The 15,956-nt window shown below is 38.7% G+C and overlaps 1 pseudogene; it reads right to left on the bottom strand.

Annotated features, from left to right (window-relative positions):
* Nucleotides 1–259: 259 nt before the first annotated feature.
* LOC101425871 (nuclear distribution protein nudE homolog 1 pseudogene) lies at nt 260–1,853 on the bottom strand (annotated as a pseudogene).
* Between the last annotated feature and the right edge of the window lie 14,103 nt (nt 1,854–15,956).

The raw sequence follows: 15,956 nt of genomic DNA, 5'->3' as shown, positions 1-15,956 counted from the left end.
CCCTGACGACCCCAAGGCCCTCGAGCTCAGACTTTTCCCAACCAGGAAAGCTAATGGTCAGGGTTTACCTACAGAGGACACAGATTTTTGACAGGCCCTGGTCAACACAAAATTGACTCTGAAACTCAGCCACACCTCTAAATGCCTCAGTGGGAGGCAGGTTAAAAAGAGGTCCACTAGCGCAGTTTAAGGAGAAGGCACGGGCCTGCTCTACTGTCCACTCCTGGACAGGATTTAAGCACGCCAGCCATCACGGTGCCATAAAGCCCTGAGGTTTGGTTCTAGAAGACAGCTCCCGCAGCCTGGGGCTGGGGTAGGGGCGTTCAAGGGCAGGCGGGAGCCTCTGCAACGGGCTAACTCCCAGGTTCCAGGAGCCCCTGGACATTTAAAACACCTTTTACGACCAGCTGGGATTCTTGGTGTAGCTCAAATCTGGCCTCATCGCTGACCCCTAAGAGCTCTTCCCAGAGGGTCCATCTGTCCCTGTTCCTTTGCAACACACGATGACAGTGAGGCTTGGGGATCATCAGACATTTCATGGGACAAAATCAGGGGCCACTGGCGATGTCCTCAAGTCATCTGCTTGTGACACAAAGTACAAAGCTAAACTAATTATGGTGACTGCTTGCTGTCATTTTTCTCAAACCAACTTAACAAAAAAAAAAAGATAGTTTAAAAAGAAGAACAAACACCAGGGGCTTCAGCTTCCGAGGTTTTCCTAAAGCAACATCTTGACTACACCCTGGGCTGACGGCAGTGATGGTGAGGAAATATTTGAAGGCGACTTCCCAAATTCCAGGCGTTTTCCCAACCCTTTTTCACCCAAAGGCACGCCGGTGCTGCCTGGCCGCCTGTCGCCGTCTCTGTTCTTGCTCCCCCGTCCTGGGACTGGGACACTGGCTCGGTTTGGGGACTGATCGTACACAAAGTTCCGGCAGGATGCAAGTTTGGACTCCAGTGCCCCTACTTTCCGCAACAGGTCTCCCACGATGTTGAGGGCAGATATTCGGGCTGCGGGCGTCAGGGGGGTCCCACCGGAGGAATCTTCCAGACCACGTCGGAATGTCCCTGGTGTTTAAACTTGAGCTGGGGCCTCGATGAGCTATGGGAGTGGAGGGCATGGAGCCAGTGGCCTGGACGGCCATGTCTGTCCTTTCAGCTTCCACCGAGCTGGGCTTGGGGGTCCTGGGTTTCTCCTGCTTCTGCTGCACAGCCAATTCCTGCCGCAAATCTCTGGCCTCATCCTTCAGTCGCTGAACGGATTCCAGGAGATTCTCCTTTTCATCAAGTTCACTTTCCAGGAAGGCATTTCTTTCAATGGCTTGATTCAAGCGCTGCTCAAAGTCTTCAAGGGACATGATTGTGGCCCGTTTTGCTCTTTCCAAGTCATCATTTGCTTGTTCCAGCTCTCGGATATACTTCTGCAATTGATCTTTAATTGCTTTAGTCTGTGTGAGGTCATCCTCTAAGGCTGAGATCTGCCGGTAGCCCTCAGAATGCTGCATTTCAAACTTCTCCTTGATAGTCTCTAGCTCCAAGCGAAGGCGGTTATTTTCTGACAGGAGGTCCCTGTTCCTGGTTTCGATTTGTTGCAACTGCGTCTCCAATTCAGCTTCATATTCTCGGCTTCCCTCTTGGAATTCTCGGAGTTCCTCTTGTGTATTCTCTGCCCTCTGCTTGTAGGTCATAGCCAAATCTTTCCAATAGTTAGTTTCTTCCTCCTCAGAAGTGAAAGTCTTCTTTCCTGAGTCCTCCATTGTGAAAACAGGAGGGGAGATCTACTCTTGTGGCATGGTGTCCGGCTCCGAGGCAAGGACGAGAACGAGACGCGGGCGGCGGCGGCTGCAGCGCTGGGCTGCCTCTATATGTTTTTTAAAATACTTTTTAAAAAATTACAAAAAAAGTTTACCAAGACCTGCCTTAAAGGTTAAATTACTGGAAATTAAAAGTCATACTTCATCCTTCAATAATATGATCAAAATATCAATTCCTCCAAAAATAAATTCATACCAGTAATGCAATTCCAACAGAATCCAAAATTTTAACTCTAAAAAAACTATTTTTCAACATTTATATTTGAAAAATAAATGTGCAAAAGTAATCACAAAAATAATGAAAAAGTTAAATGCAGAAAGACTTTCTTTACCACATATTAAGTCATATATGGGAATGTTAGAATTTATAAGTGGAACAGAATAATTTTTAAAAAATCTATGAGACTGCACAGCACAGTGAACCCTAAGTTAAGCGATGGGCTTTTGTTTGTAATGCACTTATAAAAATGTGCTATCATCAATCGGAACAAATGTTCCACACCAATGCAAGTTGTTGTTGGTGGAGTGGTATATGGGAATCCTGTATTTTGTGCATGATTGTTCTGTAAACCCACAACTTCTCTAATAAACTAAAAAGATAAAAATTAAATAAAAAATATGGGATGAAGCTGAAGTAATTCTTAGAGAGCAATTTATAGACTTAAATGCTAAATACAAAAGAAGGCTAGAAATTCATGAGCTAATTATCCAACCCAAGTTCAGAAGAGAACAGCGAATGAAACCAAGGAAAATAAAAGAAAGGAAATACTAAAGATAAGAGTAAAAATTGTTGAAATAGAAAACAAGAGTGAAGATCAAGAAAGATAAAGTATTGTACTTTGAAAAGAATAATAAAAATGACAAACCTCTGATGAGACTAATCAAAAAAAAAAAAGAGAAGGCACAAAAAAGCAAGGCAAGGAATGACTAAAGAACAATACTACAGACTACAGAATGATAAGACAATATTTTAAACAATTTTGTTTTGATATATTTGAAAAGTTAGATAAAACAAATGCCTAGAAAAATACATTTACTAAAATGAGCATAAGATAAAATTATAAATAGGTCTATATCCGATAAGGAAATTGATCCATAATTTAAAAATCTCTCCAAAAAGAAGAACTCTAGTCCTATATGACTTCTTTGGTGAACTGCACTTCACATTTAAGAAAAAAAGACAACTTACACAAATTCATCCAGAGAACAGAAAAAGAGGAAACAATTTAACTCATTTTTGGGGGCCCAAACCTGACAAGAATACTATGAGGAAAAAAATTATTCACCAATCACACTTACAACGTGTATACAAAAATCCTAAGCAAAATATTAACAAAGTCCAGCAATTTATTGAAAAGATAATATAGAACAACTGAATTGAATTTATTCCAGGAATACAAGTTTGGTTTAACAAGTGAAATAAATCCATTCTTAATTAAAAAAAAAAAAACTCTTAGCAAACTAGAAATAGAAAGGAATTTCTTAAAAGTTAAGGATTTGATAAAAAAGAATCTAAGAAAACAAAAACAAACATACAAGAAAACTAAAGTGATTGTTGGAAAGTTGAAAGATTTTCCTTTGAGAGGAGGGACAAGGAAAGGATGTCTATTTACAACACTGTCCTGAAGGTTCTAGTCAGTGTTAGGAAAAGAGAAAGATAAAAGATTTAAAAGGAAAAAACATAGCTCATTATTTTCACATCATATAATCATGTACCATAAAATCCAAAAAGTTTTACATTTACATATAAATTACTATAATAAGAGTTTAGTAAGATTTATGTTTACAAGATTAATAAATATAATCAATTGCATTTAGAACAAGAACATGTTAAAGGAATATCATTTCTAATAATATCAAAAATATAAAATGTCTAGGAATAAATGTAATAAAGATGTATAAGCTCTCTATGCAAAAAAAATGGTAAAACATTGTTAAGAGAAATTGAAGATTTAACTAAATAAGGAGATATCTATGTTTATTACAAAGATGTCTATTCTTCCCAATCTATAGATTCAATGCAATCCCAAACAAACTTCTATCAGGGGTGTGTGTGTGTGTAACTTGACAAGTTGTCTTACAGATTCACCTGGAAATATAAATGGCCAAAATATTCAAAAAACTGTAATACAAAGTGCAAGTTGAGTGGACTTGATCAATTGGGAATCAGGAAGAGACCCACATTCCACAGAACAGTGAAGAAATGAGCCTTTCCCATCAGTGTGCTGGAACAACTGGATAGCCATATGGGAAAATATGAAATGGAACCCCTTCTGCACACCACACACAAAAATCAATTTCAGGTGCAATGAAATTTCTACAAGATTAATATAGGAGAATGTTGTTTTCAGCTCAGGAAAGGCTTTCTTAATCAGAAAACAAAACACTAATCTTGTAAAGGCTGGAAATCCATGAGCAATTGACTACTCCTGTGCTGAAAACTATCAGAATTTCAACTGCTGCCCTGGGAGAGAAAGCAACAAGAACAGAAAAGGGATAGGGGCAGACTCCTAATCAGCAGGAATTTATCAAACTGCAGAGGCAAATCTGCCAGGGGAAAGTGACTAGACAGATTTCTGAAGAAACCAAAACAGGAAGTTTAGCTCAGTGGAGAAGTTTCCACCTGGAATATACATGGTTCCTCTTAAGTAATGACCCACTGGGATATCAAACACCCAGCTGATACTTTAGGACAGAGAAACCACAGACATTATTTTTTTATTAGCTTCTCTTGGGTCACTTATTTTTCCAAAAAGTTACTTTTGTTTTAAAATTTAACTTAATTTACTCACTAAAACCTGCTTAAAAACCTGCAGAGGAAAGGCTACAGGGTAACTGATTAATGAACACCAGCAACCAGAGAAGCTCCTCAGAGGCCTAAAGGGAAGGCTGTTGTCATTTGTTTTTGTTTGAGCTCGCTTGGGTGTTTGTTTGTTTGTTTGTACTGTTTTTTTGTTTTTCTTCCCTCTTTCTCCCTTTCCCCTTTTTTTCTTTTCAATCAGGTGCTGCTGGGTTTTTTTCTTGTTTTCTTTGTTTCCTCTTCCTTGAATTCCTCTTTACTATGTATACCAATTTTGTCTACCAACACTGTCTCTTTTCCTTAATTCATCTTTCTACCTTCCACTCTTGGTGGTTGTTCTAACATTCCACCTCTCTTTGTTGAGTCCTCAAATTTTCTGGATTTACTTCTATCTCATCTACTACTTTCATCAACTTTTTCTTTTGTCCTTTCTCTTCTCTCCCTCTCTCTTCATCACTCTGGCCTTTTAATTCATTATATAAATTTTTCTCTATTTGGTTTCCCACTTCATTGAGGTACTCCACTTTTTTATTCCTATTACTCTACACTGCTTAATGGAGTTAAAAATTCATCTTCCTAGGTCTTATATGGTTCCTCTTATAACTTTTACTATTATTATTACTATTATCCTTTTTCTTTTCTTACCTTTCTCATTTTCTCTGGCCCTAATCTTTTTCCTTCAAGGGAACATAGAAAACAGCAAGGAAATAAAACAAGAAGAAAAAGTGTCAAAGAGAAAACACACACAAAAATGGCAACTAAATAAAACCCAAGAGTAGAGAGAGAAGCTAATAAAAAAAAATAAACCCATCAAGATAAGATGACCCCCCAGACAGCAACAAAAAATTACAAATCATACCAAAAAACAGGAAGACATGGCCCAGTCCAATGAACAAACTAAAAACCAAGAAGAGATGCAGAACATTGAACAAATAAAGTTGTCCAAACAAATATCATGGACCAACTTAATGAAGTGAAGGAAGAGATTAAGGATATTAAGAAGACACTAGAAGAACATACAGAAGGAATTGTAAGCATACATAAAAACATAACGGATATGGTGGTAATGAATGGCACAATCCAAGAAATAAAAAATATACTCAGCACATAACAGCAGATTTCCACAAGCAGAGGAAATAATTAGTGATGGTGAAGACAGTACATCTGAAATGAAACAGACAGTAGAACAGATAGATAAAAAGAAAAAATCCAGCAGGGACTTAGCGATCTGAATGACAACATAAAATGCACAAACATATGCATTATAGGCATCCCAGAGGGAAAGAAGGGACAGGGGACAGAAGGAGTATAGGAGGAAATAGTGGCTGAAAACTTTTCAACCCTACTGAGAGAGATGGAGGTACATGTCTAGGAAGTGCAGTGTACCCCAAACTATAAATTCCAGCAGGCCTACTCCAGGACTTATACTTGTTAAATTCTCCAATGCTCAAGACAAAGAGAAAAGAGAATCATCACATACAAGGGAAACTCAATAAGATTAAGTGCTGATTTCTCATCTGAAAGCGTGGAGGCAAGAAGACAGTGGTATGACATAATTAAGGTAGTAAAAGAAAAACTTTCAGCCAAGAATTCTCTATCCAGCAAAGCTGGCATTCAAAAATGATGGAGAGTTCAAAATATTCACAGATAAAAAGAAATTAAGAGAGTAAGCCAATAACAAACCTACACTTCAAAAAATACTAAAGGGAGTTCTGCAGGTTGAAAGGCAAAAAGAGGAGAGAGAGAGAGATGGAAGAGAGTGAAAGAACAACTACAAGACAAAAAGAGAATAAAAACAACAAATGACATACACAAATCCAAAGAAAATATGGCTAATGTAATTCCTTGAGAGGTAATAATACTGAATGTTAATGGATTAAATTCACCCGTCAAGAGACACAGACTGGCAGAATGGATAAGGAAATAGGACCCATCTATATGCTGACAACAAGAAACCCACCTTAGACCCAGGGATTCAAGGAGGCTGAAAGTGAATGGGTGGAAAACAATCTTGCAAGCAAACAAGAACCAAAAAAGTGAGAATAGCTATACTAATGTTAGACTTTATTATAAGATGTATAATGATGTATATTATAATGATGTATATTATAAGATGTATAATGATGTATAAGATATATATATAATGTTAGACTTTATTATTAGACTTTATTATAAGATGAAGATGGATACTATATATTAGTAAAAGGGGTAATCATTTAAGAAGAAAGAATAATCATAGACATTTATACCTAAACAGGGCGCCTCAAAATACATGAGGCAAACACTGGAAAAACTAAGTAGAGGAATAGATGCCTCTACAATTATAATGGGGGACTTTAATACATCATTATCACCATTAGAACATTTCAAGAGAGAATCAATAAACAAAGACTTTGAATAATACATTATAGGATCTGGACCTAATAGACATATTGACAATAGAACAACACACCCAAATACGGTGGTATGTACAATCTTCCCAAATGCACATGGATCATTCTCCAAGGTAGACCACATGCTAGGCCACAGAAAAACTCTCAGTGAATTCAGAAAGATTGAAATTATATGAAGTAATGTCTCTGAACAATGGAATGAAGCTGGAAATCAGTAAGGGCCAGAGAACCAGATTAGGCACAAAGATATGGAAGCTAAACAACACACTCTTAGACAAACAGTGGGTCAAGGAGGAAATAGCAAAAGAAATCAATAACTGAAATGAATGAAAATGACAACAAAACATCAAAACCTATGGGATGCAGCAGGCTGTACTGAGAGGGAAATTCATAGCCACAAATGCATATATTAAAAAAGAAGGAAGAGATAAAATCAAAGACCTAACTGCACACCTGGAGGAATTAGAAAAAGAACAACAAACTAACCCCAAAAGAAGTAGAAAGGAGGAAATAACAGAGATTAGACAAGAACTAAATATAATATAAATTAAGAAAGCACTAGAAAATATAAACAAAACCAAAAGCTGGTTCTTTCAGAAGATCAATAAAGTTGACAAACCCTTAGCTAGACTAACAAAGAAAAAAAGAGAAAAGATGCAAATACACAAAATAAGAAATGAGGAAGTGGATACCACCACTGATCCCTCAGAAATAAAGAGTATCATAAGGGGGTACTTTGAAAAATTATATGCAAACAAGAAGGACAATAGGGGAAATGGACATATTCCTAGAAACACCCAAGCAGCCTACATTGATGAAAGAGAAAACTGATGAACTCAACAGACCAATCACAAGTAAAGAGAATCAGTCATCAAAAACCTCCAAACTAAGAAGGGACCAGGACCAGCTTCAGAGGTGAATGCTACCAAACATTACAGAAAGAATACAATCCTGCTTAAACTCTTCCAAAAAATGGAAGTGGAAAGAACATTGCCTAACTCATTCTTGGATGACTACATGACCCTAATACCAAAGCCAAACAAAGACATCACAAGAGAGGAAAACTAAAGACCGATCTCCCTAATGAACCTAGATGCTAAACTCCTCAACAAAGCACTTGTTAATCATATTCAACCATACACCAAACGAATTATACACAATGACCAGGTGGATTTCATCCTGGGTATGCAAGGATGATTCAACATAAGAAAATCAATTAATGTAATACAACACATATTCATATCAAAAGAAAAAATTTACAGGGGGAGACTTTGGCCCAGTGGTTAGGGCGTCCGTCTACCACATGGGAGGTCCGCGGTTCAAGCCCCGTACCTCCTTGACCCATGTGGAGCTGGCCCATGCGCAGTGCTGATGCGCGCAAGGAGTGCTGTGCCACACAGGGGTGTCCCCCACGTAGGGGAGCCCCACGCGCAAGGAGTGCACCCGTATGTAAGAAGAGCCGCCCAGCGCGAAGGAGGGAGCAGCCTGCCCAGGAATGGCACCGCCCACACTTCCAGTGCCGCTGACGACAACAGAAGCGGACAAAGAAACAAGACGCAGCAAAAAGACACAGAAAACAGACAACCGGGGGAGGGGAGGGGAATTAAATAAGTAAAAATAAACCTTTAAAAAAAATTTTACATGGTCATCTCTATTGATGCAGAAAAAGCATTCAACAAAATATAGCACACTTTCCTGATAAAAAAGCACTGCAAAAAGATAGGAGTAGAAGGAAATCTTCTGAACATGATAAAGGATATATATGAAAAACTCACAGCTAACATCATATACGATGGTGAAATCCTAAAATCTTTCCCTCTAAGATCAGGACAAGACAAGGATGCCCACTATCACTCCTTCTCTTTAACATTGTGCTAGAAGTACTTGCTTGAGAACTTAGACAAAAACCAGATATAACAGGGATCCAAATAGGAAAAGAAGTCAAAACTTCACTATTTGCAGACAACATGATCCTATACGTAGAAACTCCTGAGAAATCTACAAGTGTCTAGAACTTATATATATATATGAGTTCAGTAAACTCACAGGTTATAAGCTCAAAGCACAAAAATCAGATGCATTTCTGTACACCAATAATGAGCAACCTGACGAAGAAATCAAGAAAAAAAAATTCCATTTAAAATAGTAACTAAAAGAAAAAATCAAATACCTAGGAATAAATTTCCATAAAGATATAAAAGACTTATACACAGAAAACTACACAACACTGTTAAAGGAAATCAAAGAAGACTTAAATAAATGGAAGAATGTTCCCTGTTCAAGAATAGGAAGACTAAATATCTTAAGATGCCTATCTTACCCAAACTAATCTACAGATTTAAAACAATCCCAATAAAAATGAACACAGCATTTTTTACTGAATTGGAAAAACTAACTATGAAATTTATTTGGAAGCACAAGATGCCCTGAATAGCCAAAGATATATTGAAAAAGAAAATTGAAATTGGAGGAATCATACTACCTGACTTTACAACATACTACAAAGCTACAGTAGTCAAAACTGCATGGTATTGGCACGAGGATAGACATACCAACCAAGGGAAATGTATTGAGAGTTCTGATATAGATCCTCGCATGTACAGACATCTGATATTCAACAAGGCCACCAAGCCCTCTACCTGGGAGAGAATGGCCTCTTCAACAAATGGTGCTTGGAGAACAGATATCCATACCCAAAAGAATGAGACAGGAACACCACTGGAGAACTGGTTATCCATATCAAAAATGAGAGAGAAACACCATCTCACACCTTATACAAAAATCAACTCAAGATGGATCAAAGATCTAAACAGTAGAACCAATACCATAAAGACCTTGGAAAATAAGATAGGGAAGCATCTACAGGAATTTATAATAGGAAACTGCTTCATGAATTTCACAACCAAAGCATGAGCAGCCAAAGAAAAAATAGTTAAATGCGACCACCTCAAATTAAAACCTTTTGCCCCTCGAAGGAGTTTGTCAAGAAAGTGAAAAGACAGCCTACACAATGGGAGAAAGTATTTGGTAACCATATATCTGATAGGAGCCTAATATCCAGTATATGTAAAGAAATCTTATATCTTGAAAATAAAAGACAACCCATTTAAAAATTAGACAAGTGATTTGAACAGACACTTCTCCAAAGAAGAAATACAAATGGCTAAAAAGCACATAAAAAGATGCTCAATGTCACTAGCTATTAGGGGAATGCAAATCTAAACTACAATGAGATGTCATCTTATACACATTAGACTGGCAACTATTTGAAAAAAACAGAGGACTACAAGTGTTGGAGAGGATGCAGAGGAATGGAAACTCTCATCAACTGCTGGTAGGAATGTGGAATGGTCAAGCCACTGTGGAGGACAGTTTAGCAGTTCCTTAACTGGGAAGGAATGAGGGTCCAACAGTGAGCCCCTGATACTAATGACTATGCTTGTGAGCCTATATGCCTGAAATAAGAACAAGGTCTAGAGCAGCACTGTGCCTGGGAATTTCCTCCTGACAGCCTTCATGTTACTCAAATGTGGCCAGTCTTGAAGCCAAACTCAGCATGTAAATGCAATGCCTTCCCCCCAGCGTGGGACATGACACCCGGGGATGAGCCTCCCTGGCACCGAGGGATCACTATCAACTACCAATTGATGATGTAACTGGAAAATGACCTTGAATTGAAGGTTCAATGCGGATCAGCAGAATATCCCTGTCTACATATAATAACATGACTTTAAAATGCTGTTTGACCTAATGTAAGGAGGAAAAGGAAAGGAGAAATGAGTGTATATGGCTATGAGTCTCTAAAAAAGAGTCTGGAGGCTGTCAGAAGGATTTCCCTTATGCACAACTGAGCAGAGTCTAAGAGACAGATAAAGCAGATACAATCCACAGGTATTGGTTCCTTGGAGGGCTAAAGAGACCCACGGGTTCTATGGTCATGGCAGATGGAGTTCACTGCCATGTCAGATGGCCCTTCTTTGGAGCTGGTGTTTCTGCATGATGAAACTGGACTCAGATGGGATCTCTTTTCATAAGACTTTCATGCTACTTTACTGGAATTGTAGTTGGTGTTGGGGTTTAAGATATATTTAGGGGATTTGAATCTCTGGACTGACAATATGATAGCCAGGCCCTGAGCCTCAACAGACTCCAGCTCCTACAATCTGATTTATTGGACTCACCTCACTCAGCTAGGATGGAGATGAAGAAGGACAACCACCACACCATGGAGCCTAGAGTGCCTACAACTGAAAGCAGGAGGACTGCATCCAGTATCCATGTGGAATCTGACCCTCCTCTTGACACAGAGGTGCAACGGACACAACCAATCCAAGGTCCACAGAGAAAAGGTGGCATTGGAGTGGGAAGAGTGCACATGGTGGCTGATGGGTATGGGGAATGGCAGGAAGAGATGAGATGTGGAGGCACCTTTGGGACTTGGAGTTGCCCTGGATGGTGCTTCAGGGACAATCACCGGACATTGTAAATCCTCCCAGGGCCCACTGGATGGAATGGGGGAGAGTATGGGCCATGATGTGGACCATTGACCATGAGGTGCAGAGATGCCCAGAGATGTACTTATCAAATGCAATGGATGTGTCATGATGATGGGAGTGAATGTTGCTGGGGGGGGGGGGGGGGGGAGTGGTGGGGTTGAATGGAACCTCATATTTTTTTTTAATGTAATATTTTTACAAAATCAAAACAAAAAAAAAACAAACTACAGATATGCCAGATAACCCAGCAATTCCACTGCTGGGTATATACCCAAATGAACTGAAAGCAAGGACATGAACAGATATATGTGCACCATTGTTCATAGCAGCATTACACACTGTTGCAAAAGTTGGAATCAACACAAATGTCCATCAACAGATGAATGGATAAACAAATGTGGTATACACATACAAAGGAATAATACTCAGCTATAAGAAGGAATACAGTACTAATACATGGGATAACAAGGATGAATCTTGAATACCTTATGTTGAGTGAAGCAAGCCAGGCATTGAATGACAAATATTACATGACCTGATATGAATTAAGCAAATTGAGGTGACTCAGAGAGCTAGTATCTGGAAGATAGGTTTACAGGAAATAGAAAGGGAGAAGATGGTTGTAAGCCAACACCCACATGGGTGAAATTTATGATAAGGTGGAATGAGTAGTTGTGGAGTGAAGGGAGGTAAACTCCAGAGCTATCTCCCATGACTGTAGGACCTAGGTGATGTCTACTTTGGCAGTCTATGAGATCCTGCTGAGATGTGCATAAGCATTACCTCTATTATGACCTCCCAACTCACTTTGAAATCTTAGCCATATAAACTCAATTGTCTTTGCCTTTTCCCCCTTTTATCCAAGGTCTTTTTCCAGTTGCATCACCAGCTGGTGCTTGGTAGTGATCCCTTTCTGCCTCAGAGGCTCATCCCTGGGAGTCATGTCCCATGCTGTGAGGAAAGTAATGCATTTATATGCTGAATTTGGTTTAGAGTGGCCACATTTGAGCAACATGATGGCTAAGAGGTAACTCTTAGGCACCCTACAACACTAGGCTAATTTGCAATTTTAAGAGCAAAAGGCTTATAAGCATAGTCATCAATATCAAGGGCTCATCAATGGACCATCCTTCTTCACTAGTCATTGCCCCTGTACTTGGGGGATTGTTGCTGTTACATTAGAGAATGTGGCAGAGTTCCCCAGGATGGGAATTCAGTATTCTTTTGGTTGTTTTGTGAATTTCTTCCCATTGTGGCAATGCCCCATGAACATTTGAACATATTTATATACCGTATATGTATGCCCAGGTAAACTTCCTCCCATATTTCCTCCATCACTGACATTCCACACCAGTGATCCTCCCCTGCCATAGTTGTAACATTTCTGTGATCAAAAATGTCTGAAAAAAATGAAGCCAAGAATATTGCCAAATTCAATTAATAGAAAAATGAGATAGTAATGATAGGTATAAACATGAAATAAAAGACATAATAATTTAGAAAAACTAAAACAAAAATAATCCTTCAGTGCCAGGGAGGCTCATCCCCAGAAGTCATGTCCCATGCTGGGGAGAAGATTATGCATTTACATGCTGAGTTTGGCTTAGAGAATGGCCACATTTGAGCAACATGGAGACTCTCAGGAGGTAACTCTTAGGCACCCTGCAGCTCTAAGCCTAGTTGAAATTTCAAGCACACAGGCTTACAAGCATAGTCATCAGTATCAAGGGCCCATCATTGGACCATCCTTCTTCACTGGTCTTTGCCTTTGAACTTGAGGGATTGTTGCTGCTCCATTGGCGAGTGTGACAGAGCTCCCCGGAATGGGAACTCAGCATGCCCTCAGTTGTGTGAAACTCTACCCACTATGTCAATACCCAATGAACATCCGAACATGTCTATATGCCCTCTATGCATGCTCTGGAGAACTCCCTCCCACCCATACATCTCTCATCAATGATACCCCACATCAGTGCTCCTCCCCTGCCAGAGTTGAACCCCTCTGTGATCCAAAACTTCTTCAAATATGAAGCCTAAATAAAAGGGGGAAATGGTAAAGACAAATGAAGTTATATGGCTAAGAGACTTCAAAATAAGTCAGGAGGTCATCAGAGGGGTCACACATACACATGTCTCAGCAGGAGCTCAGAGAGATTCAAAGTAGATACTATCTCAGGTAATGGTGCTCCTGATGGCTATGGAGACACCTAGGTCCTATGGTCATGGCAGATAGCTCTGGAGTTCAGTGCCTTGCCAGTGGGCCCTACCTTGGAATTTGTGCTCCTGAGTGTGATGGAGTTGGACTCAGATATGACCTCTCTATGCATGCCTCTTCCATCACTTTTATTTCAATGTATAGTTAATGCTTTAGTTGGTAGGTGTATGTCCAAGAGACTTGAATTTCTGGGCTGTCCATATGCCAACTGGGCCCTGAGTCTCAGCAGAGTTGCAACACCTACTCTCCAGTTCACTGGACTCACCCAGGACAACAGGGGTGAGGATGGACAACCACCACACCAAGGAAACGAGAGTCTACAACTGCAAGCAAGAGAGTCCCATCCATCAGCAAATGGGATCAAAGCCCCCTCTCAATTACAGGTGGAGTGGGCATCACCATTCCAGAATCCTCAGGATTGGGGAATAAAATATGGACTAGAGTGGACTTACTGATATTCTACTACAGACTTATTGGGATTCTAGCAATGGAAGAAATTATATCATTGATGTGGAGACAGTGGCCACTGGAGGTGCTGAAGTCAGGGAAAGGGAAAAAGAGGTGTAATATGGGTACATTTTCAGGACTTGGAATTGTCCTGAGTGATACTGCAACGACAGATACAGGCCATGTTAAGAATTCAGTTAACCAATACACTGTTAACAGAAAGAAAAGGCAAATCACAGGACAGGAAAGGTTTTTTTCCAATACATATAATCAAGAACAGAGTTAAAATCCAGAATATACAATGAAATCCTATAAATCAAAAGGTAAAGACAAACAATCCAGGAGAAAAATGGGCAAGGAAACTTGAAAGGTACTTCAGAAAAGAGGATATCCAAGTTGGCTAATGAACCTACCAAATGTTCTCAATTTTATTAGTAATAGGAAAATGTGGAGCTTTCATACAATGCATGTGAAGTGTAAATTGGAACAACTATTTTTGGAAAATAGATGGCATTATATATTCAAATTGGAGACTCATTACCCTAAGACAGCAATTTTAGTCTGAGGTATACACTTGAAAGAAATGTGGGCACATGTGCAAGAAGAAACATGTGTTTTATAGCAGCCATTATGTATAATAGCAAAAACTGGAAATAACCCAAAAGTGATAAAAAAAAGATTACATTTGCAGTATCAATATGTCTAGGAATGAATTTAACAAAAGATGTGCAAAACCATTATGAGGAAAAGTATAAACCATTATTGAAGTTGAGACAAGATGATTCAAATAGAAAGATGTCCACACACAACTCAATATTGCAGTTTTCAATTGTCCTCAAATTAATTTATAAATTCAATGCAATTCCAATAAAAACGTTTTATTGTAGAATTTGACAAAATGATTCTAAAATTGAATGAAAGAATAAAGTTACAAGAAGAGCCAAGACAATTCTGCCTTTGTAAAGATATATTATAAAGCTATAAAAATCACAACTCTGTAGAATAAAGAACTCAGAAACTGTCCCAAACATTTACAGAAAGTTGGTGTATGACTAATAAGGGATTACAAGTCAGTAGAGAATAAATGAGCATGTAACAGATGGTGTTAGGACAACTGACTATCCATATGGAAAGAAATACATGCCCTCCAAATTCCAGTAAGATTAAAGACCTAAAAGTAACAAATTGAAAGATACATTTTAGAAAAAAATATAAAATATCCTTAATATTGCGGTGTAGGGGTAGATTACTAAACCATGATACAAAAAGCACAAAATACAAAAATGATGGATAAATTGGACTACTTTCAATATTAAAAACCTCCACAACACATAGTCAGATTTAAAAGAGAAAAACATAGGGAGAAGACTTTGCAACATATACTAACAAAAAATTAGCATCTAGATTAATTAAAGAAGTCCTATAAATCACTAATGAAATATTTTGAATATTATGCTACAACTAGTAAGGAGTAGGCACCAACCAACAGGAATAAAGGCAAAAGCCCCCTATCAATTAGAAACAAAGTGGGCATCACCATCCCCAAATCCTCAAGACTGGGAAATGAACAGTGGACTAAAGTAGACTTACTATTATTCTATTATTGTTATTCTAGCAATGGAAGAACTTTCATCATTGGTGTAAAGGTAGTGGCCACCGGAGGTTCTGAGGGGAAAGAGAGAGAAGAATAGGTGTAACATGGGGACATTTTTTGGGACACTGGAATTGTTCTGCATGACACTGCAGCAATGCATACAAGCCATTATACATTTTTGTCATAACCTATAAAAT

This window comes from Dasypus novemcinctus, chromosome 15 (genome assembly GCF_030445035.2).
Source record: "Dasypus novemcinctus isolate mDasNov1 chromosome 15, mDasNov1.1.hap2, whole genome shotgun sequence".
Classification (NCBI taxonomy): domain Eukaryota; kingdom Metazoa; phylum Chordata; class Mammalia; order Cingulata; family Dasypodidae; genus Dasypus; species Dasypus novemcinctus.
The sequence above is the reverse complement of the archived record's forward strand: the minus strand, read 5'-3'. Positions and strand labels throughout refer to the sequence as shown.